We start from the raw sequence: 14388 nt of genomic DNA, 5'->3' as shown, positions 1-14388 counted from the left end.
GGGGGGGGGGGGGGGGGGGGGCTACCTCTCGCGCGTGCGCTCTCGGAGGACGTGGGGAAGCGCTCGCCCAGGTGCGCGCGGGGCGCACGGGCGCGCGGGCGAGGACGGCGCTCCCTCCCCCGCTGGAGACGGCGCGGGGGCGGCCATCGCCCACGGGCTCGGGTAGTCTCATCCCCCATCGGAGCTCCTCCTGTTCCTGAGCCCGAGCTAAGCCGCTGCAGCCTCCTGGCTCCCCGCGGCCCGGGACTCCCCGGCTTCCTCGGCCCCGGGGGCGCCCACGCGGGAGGGCAACGTCCAAGTGTACGACCCTGCCTTGAACATTTGAGAAGCCGGCCACATGGAGAACGTTGAACCCACATTTAGAAACCCGTGGGTTAATGAGACGCGGCAGAGTCACCACACTGCTCTCTGCTTCCTTGTGCTTGCCGGACTCGCACCTGCCCTGTGGTGTCAGTGGACTTGAAGTAAACACCCGGGCTGCCCTGACGTTACAGTTCGGCTTGTGGCTGTCGCGACCCTGGTCCTCGCGACAGGGCGGGAGGGGTGCCGGCGTCACTTACGGCTGGGAATGTAAATCCCAAGCTCCGCCAGCCCTCAAGCTCCTGAACACTTACCTTGGGCTTAGGGCTACGTCTGCAGTTACTGGGCTGGCACCATGTGAGAAACCTAGACGGGGTGGGTAGGGGATGGGTTGGTTGTTTTTAGTCAACACTACAATGATATGGGAGGCCAAGACTGCTGTAACAGAGCTGGAACATTTCTGAGCGCATGCTTCAGATACCCAGAAAGGAACGAATTGGGTTAATATATGTTAGAATCCGGTGAGTTCATGTTCAGCTTTTGAAATCTCACAAGCATTGTGCAGGAAGAGCATTTGTGTTTCGTATTGGGTGTTGGGTTTCTGTTAAAGCACCACAGGTAACTTCCATTGTAAGTGGCGGGCACGGCCAGGCATTTTCTTTTAATTCTTTTTGACTTGTGGTAGGCAGTGAGACCTGAGCAGAGCAAGGACCATGGGCCAGGTGCAGAAGGTCAGCAGGGCAGAAAGCCCCAGGTGCCCAGGAAAGGACAATGGTAGAGTGGGACCTATGCCCCAGGGTGACCTTTCTTCCCTTAGCATATCATTGGTCAGGCTGTTTGGAGGCCCTGTCCACTGACATTTCTTCTCTAGCAGTAACATCTAGGCCTGAGTTATATTTCAACTCCAGGCCCAGAGAAGCAGCAAAACCAGATAAGAGACACCAAGGCTGACCTCAGGACTGGCTACATTGGATAATGACCCCCCCTGCCCTGGCACCATCCAATCAATTGGTGGAGACCTAGACCCTGAAAGGATATTCTACTAAGATCTTGCCCTGGGACCTCCCGTAAAATCTCTACCCTTAAAACCCTTAGACAGAGGACCCAGTGAGCTCTCCCTCCTGGGAGCATGCCCATGCCTTTCCCTTACCCTCTCCCTTTCAGCTCACCCCCCCACCCCACCCCAGGCAGGTTACCATCACCTTCCTCACTCCCAAGCTCCAAGGGCCTATCCTTTGCCTCTATAACTTGTTTCCTTAGCCTGTTTCTTTTATGAATTACTTCTTCCACCTCTATGATTTTATAACTAAATATTCTCTTATCTGAATTCTTTTCTAGCCAGAACTCAAGTACTGAGGCTGCTGAACCCGGGTTTGGTCTGACCCCCACTGGTCTGATGCCAGGTGCCATTCCCTGCTGCCTACAATAGACTAGGCTAGGTAGGTGTTATCAGCATTTTACAAATGTTGAAATTAAGGCTTGGAGAATATAAATTTCTTAAAGAATAGTAAATGATAAAGGCTTTCAGGGATGCCACACTGTTACCTGAATAATGTGGATTTAATACTGTTAGGCATTTAATGCGGTTGTATTAAATTCGGACATGGGTGTCGTACTGGTCGGAATTAATTTCCATTGAAAGAGCAGTGATACATAACATGCAAGATTATGAAGGATAAACAAGATTTATGAACTGATACATGAGTGAATAGAGTTAAGATTCGTACGGTTCCTTGCTGTGGTGGCTGAGAGCAGACATACGACCGGAACAGTAAAAAAGCTTTGGTGGCTGAGAGTAGACAAACGACCGCAAAGGGTTAAACAACAGTTATTGAGCCCCTATTAAATAGACATGTGCATAGGTCATATACGCAATCCATCAATTACAAGTATGAACTCCTTCCCCTCAAGGAGTTATGGATACACAAGACAAAAAAAGTAAATGTTGGTATAAAACAATTTACAGTACAAGAGATGTAAGATACCATCCACTCAGGCCTGTACAATTGCAATAACCTAACACATCTTTCTACTTCCCTTTATTTGTCTATATCCCAATTAATTCAGTAGCTGGAATGATCCTTTTAGAACCTGTGACCAAATATACATTTTTCTGCTGAAAGACCTTTTATGGCTTACCGTTTTACTCAGATTAAAGTTCAAAACCCTTATTGCGGCTTCTAAGAAAGAACTTGATGTGGAAGGAGTACATCTACTGCTACTTTTCAAAGGCCATCCAACCCTCTCCAAGCATATTAAGCATCAGTGCTCAGGACTTACTGTTCCTTCTGCATGGAATGCTGCCCTCCAAGATGTTCACAAGACATACTTCCTTATTTTCTTTGGGCCACTGCTCAAGGGTAACTTGATCAGACAGTTCTTCCCTGACTACACTATCTAGGAGAGCTAACACCTGCAAGCACAGGCACACACTGTCCTCACCCTGCTTTACTTGTCTTCATAGTAGTTATGATCACTTCCTACATATTTATTGTCTGCCTGCCCCACATCTTTTGCGCTGTTGTAATTTTGTTCCAGAAGATCAGGAATTTTGTCTCATTTATTTAAAAAATATTTATTTGTGTGTGTGTATATATACATATATACATATACACACACACACACATACATACACATATATTATTGATTTCAGAGAGAGGAAGGGAGAGGGAGAGAGAGATAGAAACATCAGTGATGTGAGAGAGTCATTGATCGACTACCTCCTGCACGCCCCCTGCTGGGGATCGAGCCCACAACCCAGGCATGTGTCTTGATTGGGAAATGAACCGAGATCTCCTGGATCATAGGTTGATGCTCAACTGCTGAGCCACGCGAGACAGGGTAGTCTCCTTTATTCTTGCCTCCAGACCAAAAATTAGTGTCAGCTCTCAATATAGCCTGAGTGGGGAAGTCAACCCCCTTTTGGGAGGAAATAGCTGTGTCATGCAAAGTATCACTAGATCTAGCTGGTAACAACTAACAGCAACTATGAGACCACATGTCAGAATCCAGGAGTGACTATAGCAGGTATTGTGCTTGGGGGGAGAGGAAAAGGGGGCAAAATATCAGGCTGGATAAAGGAAGATTTAATGACATAGGAGAAATCTCCATGACTTGGAGTTTAATAGAGGGGTGAGGACACCTACAGCCAGTCCCAATGCCCTGGTGAGACAGTTCCTTGAAGCTTGAATGCAGAAAGCCTACAGTGAATGAAGCAGGGATAATGAAATGGCCTTGACAACATTGAGGAAGGCATCAGAAGCCTCAGGGAGATGGTGTTTTTAGAATGAATTTGTTATGTGAGAACAAAGAAACCCAACACCTGTTCATGTTTCCTGGGAAGGTTTGGTGGACACTGCCTTCAATAAGGCAATACAGAATACACTGCTGAGAAGGACACTGGTACCTTTGAGAAGCTTAGTGTCCTCTGTAAGCCAAAGCTAAAGTAGAAGATGCTTCCATGGAACTAGGATCCTTAATAATCACTAAGGACAACAGGGGTGATAAAATTCCAGAGGAGCAGAAGCCCAGTGACAGCATTTAGCTAACAGAAGCAAGGTGGTTGTAATTACCAAAACTAGCAGCAAAGCCAGAGTGGCTACCATGTTGCTTTGGCCCACAGGCTTATAATCAAAGTGTTCCTAAGGGTGAGACAAATGTGTATCCTAAGAATATTGTTTGCCTTGAATAACCGTGAAAGCAAACAGAAAAACTAGTGAGCAAAAGGCTGACACTGATTGCCTTAACAAAAGTAACCTCATACCCAGACCCATCAACTGCGGGGGATCCCGGGTTCCTTGAGGAAGAACCTTGCAATGCCACCATTAGTTACTATAATGTGTTCCCAAATACATCCCCTAGGGGACCAAAAGCCATTTACCCAAGGACAAGCACACTTGTACAATGTGAATTACCAGATTCAAGGGCTGTTTGACACAAGGACTAAATGGATACTGATACCAAGCATTCAAAATTTAGGCCAGGTGATAAAAGTTTTGGCCAAAGTCTGTCTCGTAGTGTGTCCAATGGGTCTATGGACTCCCCAAGGTATAATTGGTATTGACATGCTTAGCAACTGATAAAAACCCTCTTTCATCTGTGATAATAGTTCTTATGGTATGAAGGGCCAAGTGGAAGCACCTAAAATCATCTCTTCTCCCTGGTCCAAGACAGTAAAGTGGAAGTGTTTGCATCCTAGGAGGAAATGCAAATTGCACTACCAGCAAATACTTAAAAAATGTAGAAGTGATGACCTCCATCATATACCCATTCAACTCACCTTTTTAGCCCTTGGAAAAATTAGGTGGCTCATGGTGTATGTTGGTAGACTATGTCCAAGCTGTGGCTCCAATAGCAGCTGCTTTTGTGCCAGTTGTGGTATTTTTACTAAAATAGAAAAATAGCCTTTCATACATGTTATATGGTTATTGAGCTGGCAAATGCCCCATTAGTAAAGCAGAACAAACACACTTCACTCCTTTGTGAAAATGACTTCAGTACTGTATTCAGTTTCTCTAGGGCTAGGACAACTTCCCCACTCTGTCACCATTGAGTTCTGCAGGAATCTTGCTTGTCATGAAGTCCTCTATATTGCTGACATCATGCTAATTGGACCTAAAGAATGAGAGACATGTACTGAATACCCTGGGAAGATACCTGTGTTCCACAGAGTGGGAGATAAAACCTATAAGGATTTAGAATGTGCCAAAGTTAGGGGCATCTAATGATTTGGGAGATTCTGTGGCATCTTCTTCTGGTTTTACCTGAAATGAGAATTTGAGACAAGAACTTGTGTGCAGGTAGTTTGTTTGGAAAGTCATCCCAGGAAGCAGAAGGTAAACAAAAAGGAGAGGGAAAGAGAGAAAAGCAAAGACAATATTAGGGTTCACGTGGAGGATGTTGCTCTGGTGATTTGGGCTCAATTCCCTCAGGAATTGAAAGCCTGAAGGTCTGGAGTTTGTAGCATTTCTCCATAGCTCCTGTTGCTCGAGATTCCAGAATGTACATGGGCACTACCCAAAGGACATCTGTCATATCAAAGAAGACTTAAGGCAGGAAGCAGAGAGACTCCCAGTGTCTGCTTGAGCTGAAGCACTGTCACTACAAAGTAGATCTGAGTGCACACAGAAATGTTCACCAGAGCTATGGCTTAAATCAGAGATTTGCTGAAGGGATGTCTTGTGGGGCACAGAAGCACTGGCTACATCCTTTAAAGTGAAGGAAAAGCTATTGCACTTTGTAAACCCTATTGCAGAAAAGAGATACAGCATTTGATGGCCCCTTAATATCGGAGCCACATACACCACACTGAAGACTACTGCTTCAATCCATTCATTAGATGACTCAACTTTCAGCTCTGAGTGGGGCCCAAAGCAAGAGAGGGATCTGTGGCAAATATAGGCTGTACTGGATTGTCAACTGCTCTACCACTTGAGCTGTGTGACTTGGTAGATTCAAAGGGCTTGAGGGATCTTTGGTGGATATTGTTTAGTGGAACATCTGAAAACCCCGATAGAATTACAGTGCAGACCGGAAGATTAGAAGGCCAGCCCACACCTTCTGTAGCAGAGAACTGCTCAACTTTAAGCTCTTGTGATGCTCCTGGGGTCTAGTAAAGAGTGGGTGCTGACCATCGGACATCAAGTGGCTATGTAATTGCAGGTGTCCACCATGACCTAGCTGTTGTCATATTCATACTTACTGAGTCATAAAGACAGACAGGTGCAGCAGCAATCTGCTGTAAGAGGAAAATGGTGCATTAAGAATTAGGCTTGAGCAAGTCTAGAGGGCAAAGTACATTAGGTGAGAGAGCGGGCTAGACTCTCATATCTCCTACCTGCATTGCACCAATGCTCTCCCTCAGCTCACACCTATGACCTCAGGAGGGTGTTCCCTATGACTAATTAGTGAAAGAAAAAACAAGAACAACTATAACATGGACCTCATTGAAAGATCAGTTGGTTGAATACATTGGTATGAGCTGAAAATGCATTACTGCTCTACTGCAGGCCCACTCAGGGTGGTCCTAAAGGGACATTGGGGTGAAATGCCCCCAGTGGACAGAGCTGTGAGTACTTGATTGTCCACTTAGCATGGAGGGAGAGATGGCCTCTCCCTCCTCCATAGTGTCTACTTGGGTCAGGGGCCAAGAAGATATAAAATTGGCAGATTGGAGACAAGGAGTTCTGGGGAAGAGGCATGTGGATATACCTAAGGAGTGGACATAGAGTCCTGAATCTTTGTGTCTCATTTTTATGCCCTTTGTAAAGCCTTTATCTCAGAGGAGGCACTCACTCAGTAAGCAAGTGGACAGGATGACTTGTGCAATGTGTGTTAGACTTTTTTCTCAGCTGCTTCAGTGCTTGTCTGAGATGCTCATGTACAGAATAACCATGTTGTTAAGGAGGGGCATAGGCCTGGCCAAGCAGCTAAAGTTCCTGCTTACTAAAGCTGGTGTAAGTACTGCCTTGGAATGTCCAGCCAGTCAGCGCTAAAGATTGATGTAAATCCTGGAAAAAGAGCAGCAAGACACTTGATGTATTCTCTCTGACTGAGGGACCCACTTTATGGTAAAGGATGTGTGACAATGGACACATGATCATGGTATCTACTGGTCCTACTATACATTGCATCAGGAGGCAGTTGGCCTAATAGGATATTGCCATGGTCTAGTGAACATCAAGTCTCCTGCTCAGGAATAATACATCGATAGGGCTGAGAGGCCATTGTCTGAATACTTACAGGCACAGAAACCACAGCCGACAGATATGGCCTTGTGCTTCCAGTAACTAGAATATATGAATCTGGGAACCAAGAAGTGGAAATAATATTGGCCTCTCTAACAATGCTTCCCAGTGATTCAATTGCAGAATTTGTTCTTTTTGGAAAAACTCTTTTACTAGGGACTATAAGAGGAGTCACTGATATAACTACCACTCGATCATTTGGATGCCTCACACTAACAGACAAGCAGATGGAGAAGACCAGGATTCTTATCAGGACTTGCTACATAATAGACCCTGAGCATTATGAATGCTGCTCCACCTAGTGGGGACAAGGGGGACATATGTCTACAAAGCTAGGGAAGTCGCTGGATGGAGTGTCTCTTGGTGTTTCCATGCTCAGTAAAATTGGTGAATAGGCAGCTGCAGCAACAATGTTCTAACAAACGCAAAACAACTAAAGGTTCCAGTGTCTCAGTCACCCCACTAGGCTATCAGTCAGCTGTGGTGCTGGCCAAGGGTGAGATAAATCTAGAATGGATGGTGGAAGAGTGAGAAGGTGGCTATCAACCACAGCCTCAGGACAGGTGGCAGCTGTAGGATCTCTAGCTGATTCTAGTAAGCCTTGGATATTAAATTCTCTGTAGAGACTGAATCTTCTCAATCTCACCCAGTCCCTTCTTACTGCAGTGTATTGCCTCAAGCTTACATTTTGTGTTTTTGTTTTCTGCTTTTCTGATGCTGCACAGGCCTGAAGGAGCTCATTGAACCCCCATCCCTCATATGTAAGCATGTACTTGCACACACACACAAACACATACACACAAGGCTGCCCCTTAGAAGGTTTGAGGACGTTAACAACCCCAGGCAATGATGCACCAATGGGGGATGGGCACCTGTGTATAAATACTCCTGCCTTCCATACCTTAGGACAATTTTGGGAGGCCTCCTTCATGTTTCTCAGATTCTTAATGTCCTGGGCAATCATCTTGCATAGTGTTAAGAGTTAGGTTCTAGAGTAAGACTAAATTTAAATTCTTGCACCACTACTTGCTTGTTGGATGTCTTTGGGCAAATTACTTAAATCTTTTAAGTCTCAGTCTTTCTATGTGTAAAGCAGGGATGATAATAGTATTTAACTGGTTAATTGTTGTGATGGTTAAATGAAAAGGGTTAAATGATTAGCCTATCACCTGATGAGCCTCAGTAAATGTTAGCTATTATTTTTATTAACATGACTTAGTATCATGACACTTCATTCATTTCATTTGCATATTGTTATCAGCAGCTCCCGCTTTTCTATCTCGGCCATAAAGAATAACTTAGATAGCATTTTCAAGCTAGACAGTTCATTGGTAGATATGTGGTTTAGGATGCAGTGAAGAGAAAAATCTAGTTAATTCAATTTTCATTAAATATTTATTTAATATATATTTATTGAGCACTTACTATCCATGCTACTGGGCATTGTGGACATGTCAATGAGTAAGATGGGTATGGATCCTTGCCCTCACAAAGCTCACAGTCTTGTGGTGGAGACGATTATTTTCACAAGTAATTACAATGTGATTAGTGTTAATGATAAGAGAATTAGCTACAGGATGTGATGCGAGTGATAGACTGCTAATGAGGCTGTGGCCATAGATTCAATTCTCTTGTAAGTTGGTTGACTTCCAGGCTACAGCCTCTGCTGTGCTCTCTCCCAAATGCACAGAGGTTCACAGAGTCAGGCCACTTGGGCACCTGCGCACACTCCCCTTCTTTCCCAGCACTAATAATTTGTGTCCTGAAAATTCTACATAAAGAGTTAGCATTTGTAATGAGAGGGAGAAGTATTTCAGGCATTTAGCACCTGGTTTGAGAATCTCTTTGGGGACATTGCTTTGTTTGTTTGCTTGTTTTTTTGTAAGAAGGAATTTGATAAGTCTCTTAGAAGATGATTCCTAAAGTGCTTTCTATGGAGTATTAGTCTTCTTTTGTTGCTTTCAGTTTTATATCCCACATATGAGTGACATCATATAGTTTTTTTTCTGTCTGACTTTATTTCGCTTAGCACGATATTCTCAAGGTCCACCAATTTGTCGCAAAAGGCAGTATTTCATCTTTTCTTATGGCTGAGCACCTACCCGAAACATCTGAAGACATTTATTCACAAAGATATAGATACCCCTATGCTCACTGCAGCATTATTCATGGTGGCCAAGATATGGAAACAACCCAAGTGTCCTTCAATAGATGGTTGGATAAAGAATGTAGTACATGTACACAGTGGAAAACTACTCAGTATTGGTCTCCTTAACATGAAGTTCTCTTCTCTTCTTAGAGCAGTGCTGGCAATAGGAATATGAACACCACATATGCAATTTAAAATTTCCTGCTAGCCTGGCCGGGCATGGCTCAGCGGTTGAGCATCGACCTACAATCCAGATGATCGGGGTTCAATTCCCGGTCAGGGCACATGCCTGGGTTGCGGGCTCGATCAATAACTCTCTCATCATTGATGTTTCTATCTCTTTCTCCCCCTCTCCTTTCCTCTCTCTGAAATCAATAAAGATATATTTTTTTAAAAAAAATAACAAAATTTCCTGCTAGCTACATTAAAAAGGTGAAATGGAACAAGTAAAATTAATTTTAATAATATATTTTATTTAACTCAATATAGACAATAGATTATCATTTCAAAATGCAATCAAAAAAAAAGTTACTAATGAGACATTTTACATGTTTTTACATAAAGTTTTAAAAACCCAGTGTGAATTTTAACTTCCAGCCCCATTGAATTCTGAGTGGCCACATTGTAGGTATTAAATAACAAATGCCACTATTGCTTACCGTCATAAACAGTGCAGTTTTAGAGCATTATGATAAATTCTGATGACACATTTGGAGGGCAATGAAGGTTAAAGTACTAGAGGAAATGCAGGAGCAAGGACCAAAGCTGCACGGTGGAAGGAGAGAGAAAAGAGGACCATTAGGGTAGGATGGCTGAGGGGGTTCTGGGGACAACATGGTTATCTCATTGGAATGAATTAATTATAAATTCAGTATCTAATATGTAATTCCACCACTCCAGCTTCCAGAAAGACTTCGATAAGCCTGCATTGCTCATCAGTGCTTCTGTGCAGGTGAATTATTTCAGGTGAACTTAAAGGAGGCTGAATTCTGGGGCCAGCCTGGGGCGGGGTAGTAATCGAGGCTCCTCCGGGGAGTGCAGGCACAAGTGGGTGGGACACTGAGTAACTCCTGTTTTGCTCGAGATAATCATCTCCCTTCCCCCAGGCCTCTACAGCAGTGCAATTGTCAATGGGTTCCTGGTGCCAACTGCTCAACCTAAATAACCCTTTCTGAATCCCCTTCTTTATTTCATGGCTGTAGCTAGAACCTTGAGAACCAGCTTCATTTTGAAACCTTTCCTTCCATACCACTGTCCTTCTAGTTCTTCCTCACTTGTGCCTGGTCTTTCTCTGGACTCGGAATGTCTATATTTCAGTCTTTGTATCGCTGATCTTTAGCATACACTCAATTTAAGGCTACGTACCATGTTTTCTATATTCATACCTGTACAGCTCACTGCTCACCTATGCTTTAGCCTTGTTTTTTCAAGTTGCTCACTAGACATTAGATGTAGGGATACAACCTTGTGATTATCCTAAACCTGACCGCAATTTCTTTCACTAAACAGTATTTTACCCTCACTTCTTTATTTTTGTCAATGAAACTCTCATTATCTGTTACGTCTATTACTTTCTCTTTGTACTTACTATTAGTACACTTGGGTCCATCTTGTGTATAGGTGACTATTGGTTGGCTTCCTATTGCTGTAACATGTTACCACAAACTTAGTGGCTCAAAAGACAGCTTTTTTGTCTTTCTCATTGGGCTAAAATCAAACTGTCAACAGGGATGCATTTCTTTTTGGAGGCTCTGGGGGAGAATGTATATTTTTGCCTTTCCCAGCTTCTAGAGGCTGCCCTCTTTCCTTGTGTCATGGTCCCCTTCCATCCTCAAAGCCAGCAGAGGTCAGTCGAGTCTTTCTCACATCACATCACTCTGACACCAGCTCTTCTGCCTCCTGTTCCACATTTCAGGGCCCTTGTGATTGCACTGAGTCCATCCAGCTTTCTAATGACTAGTGAATGTCTTTTCACACCCTTATTAGACTTCTGTATATGTTCTGTACATCTTGGTGAAGTGTCTGCTCATATATTTTGCCCATTTAAAAAATTGGTTTGCTTGTGTGTGTTCTTTTACTATTGCATTTTGAGAATATATATTCTAGATGCAAATACTTTGATCAGAAGTGCAATTTTAGAATCTTTCCCTCCGCGCCAAGGCTTATCAATCCTTTTATAGTGTCTTTTGAAAAGTAGAGTTATTAATTTTGATGTGGCTCAATTTATAATTTATTATTATTATTATTTTTAAAGTATATCTTTCTTGATTTCAGAGAGAGGAAGGGAGAGGGAGAGATAGAAACATCAATGATGAGAGAGTCATTGATCAGCTGCCTCCTGCACACCCCTGACTGGGGATCGAGCCCACAACCTGGGCATGTGCCCTGACCGGGAATCGAACCCCTATCGCCTGGATCCTAGGTCGACGCTCAACAGCTGAGCCACGCCCAGCCGGGCTATAATTTATTATTAATTGATGGTAGATTTTGCTTTTTGTGTCATACCTAATTAGTCTTTGCTTAGCCCAATGTCACACAGATTTTTCTTCTGTTTTCTCTGAGAAGTTTATAGTTTAGGTTTTACCTCTAGGTCTATGATACATTTTGAGTTAATTTTTGCTTATGAGGTCTTTAGTTTGACTTTGCTTTTGAAAGTTATTTTCGTTGAATTTTGAATTCTAGGATAACAGGTATTTTTTCTTTGATATTTTAAAGATGTTGCTTCTCCGTCTTCCTGCTCATGTTGTCTCCAATGAGAAATCTGCTGCTCAGGACACACAAAAGGTGAACATTATTCCTGTGGAGTTTCGTTTTTGTTGTTCGTATATTTTCTGGATGCAGATGTTGACCATCCAACAACTGAAAGTACATTATTTTAAAACAAGTTAAACTTAAATTACTGTCTAAAAGTGGGTGCATTATATTTTCAAGTGAATCCAGTAGAAATGGTCCTCCAGAGACATGAAGGACTTATAATTTTGGAAATGTTCTGAGCTAGGCCACCGCATTGTACAGTATCAGGTCCTGACATGTCATGCTTTAGGGGACAGCATCACCTCAGGGGTTTAGACAGGCTTCTCTGCATCTTTGGAATAAAACCTAGTGCCAGGCAAGTTAGTTTTGTACCTGTTCCAAAAGGAGAAGTATTGAAAGGAAATCTCTACCAACTAATTTCACCCAAGATAGGTTTATGGAAATAAGTTTTGATTCATTGATACAATTGAATAAAGTAAAAATTTATAGTTGGCTTTGAGGCTTTCATTTGATTATAAAATGTATCCTAGTTTATTTTGTAATAGATAAGGCGAAAAATTTTGTTATAGTACTAGCCTGATTTGTGAAAACCACACTAATTTTGCTGAATTATAATTGCAGTTAGAGGCAATTTGCTAAATTTAACACTAGAAAGTAGGTGAAAATTTCAAAGTAACATATGAAATACATTCTGAAGTTCTGTCAAGAAATTAATAGTATAATATATAGATGCATTAAACAATATATATAAAATAATATCCATGTGTAACGGACATACAAACTGCTTTCAAAATACATTGTATTTATTTTTATTTTTTTGCATTTCAAGGACAAAGAATCAAAGAACTAGAGGGAAATTTGTTCTATTTGTGTTTAGATTTAGTATTGGGCCAATTCATGACAGAAAGAAGGCATTTATTTATTTTTATTTTCTATATACTATAGAGAAAAAGTTTCTACAGTTGAATAAATACAATTAAATGAAGTCTGGGGAGGTATGATGTGGCTATTTCCTTTAATCTTTAAGATATTGTATATAAGACTTGAGGAAATAATTACTTCTTTCAGCTTATGAGCCAAAGCCCTTAAATTGAAATATTATAACCAATTACCGTAAAAGCAGTCTAAAAAACTATAATGATGCCAGGCTACTGTGGCTCAGTGGTTGAGTATCAACCCATGAACCTGGAGGTCACGGTTCGCTTCCCGGTCAGGGCACATGCCTGGGTTTCGGGCTCGATCCCCAGTCGGGGGTGTGCAGGAGGCCGCCAATCAATGACTTTCTCTCATCACTGATGTTTCTCTTTCTCTCCCTCTCCCTTCCCCTCTCTGAAATCAATAAAAACATATTTTAAAAAATCTATAATGATGATTAATAAACCTAGGAAAATATTGGCTCACTTTTTTTTGTCACTGGTGTTAATAATGCCCAAGTCCCCCTAGTTTCCTTTGTTGTATTAAGATTATCATGATACATTTTTATACACATTTAGTTAACGTATTCATATGTATTCTCATTCTTATACAGAGTAAGAGTAAAAGCAAAGATGAGGTTTAATGTGATGAAGGTTTTTCTCAGTTTTTTTACTTAGTCTGAAAGTGAGATTTTGTCTTTTAAGAAAATTGTTATTCAGCTATGCTTACCATGAATTGTTTTATCTTTGACTCATGTAACTGTTACATCTATGGCTGTCAATCTGATTACCCCATGCCATAAAAATTAAGTATATTTCTACTGAGTAGCTACTGGGTTATTATTCATTTTGCAGGTATAATTAGGTCCATTAATTGATAACATGACTTAAATTTAAAGCAACTAGTAAAGTTTCTTTCCCCAATAACCCTTTTAGCAATAACTCGCCCCACGTCTGAAGTTCTTTGAATCAGTTTTCATCACAACTATATAATGTGACCATGATTTAACTCCCTTTAGTTTAATTTCATCACAATAGACTTTTTTTTTAAATCCTCACCTGAGGACATGTTTTATTAATTCTAGAGAGAGAGGAAGGGAGAAAGAGAGAGAGGGAGAAACATCCATGTGAGAGAAACATTGATTGGCTGCCTCACATACATGCCCTGACTAGGTATCAACTCCTCAACCTTTTTGGTGTATGGGACCATGCTACAGCAACAGAGCCACCTGGCCAGGGCACAGTAGACTTTCATAAAATAAGTTTTAAAAAAAATTACTTTGTGTATGTGTATATATATATATATATATATGTATGTATATACGCACACACACACACAAAGAAATAAAATTTTGGATATGTATATCCAAAATTATACATACATATGTGTGTATATATAATTTGTTTATGTATCTATCCAAAATTATATATATATTTTTCTGTTTATATTGTATGTGATTATTTTAATGTGATTGAGGTTTTAACAGCAAAGTAAATTCTTCTAGAAATAGAATGGCTAGCTTTC

At 41.8% G+C, this 14388-nt stretch overlaps 1 long non-coding RNA gene across 2 annotated transcripts in view; it reads left to right on the top strand.

The window, feature by feature from the left end:
- The first annotated feature begins 30 nt into the window (after positions 1–30).
- LOC308560680 overlaps positions 31–14388 on the top strand; it is a 50122-nt gene continuing 35764 nt past the window's right edge. For both annotated transcript variants that reach the window (XR_013999366.1, XR_013999367.1), the window contains exons 1-3: positions 31–821; positions 1639–1739; positions 11911–11979. This is a non-coding gene — a long non-coding RNA (uncharacterized lncRNA). The remainder of the gene's footprint in view (positions 822–1638; positions 1740–11910; positions 11980–14388) is intronic.

This window comes from Miniopterus schreibersii (assembly GCF_964146895.1).
Source record: "Miniopterus schreibersii genome assembly, chromosome: 8".
Taxonomy (NCBI): Eukaryota; Metazoa; Chordata; class Mammalia; order Chiroptera; family Miniopteridae; genus Miniopterus; species Miniopterus schreibersii.
Note: the sequence above shows the minus strand (reverse complement) of the source record. Positions and strands in the feature narration are given on the sequence as shown.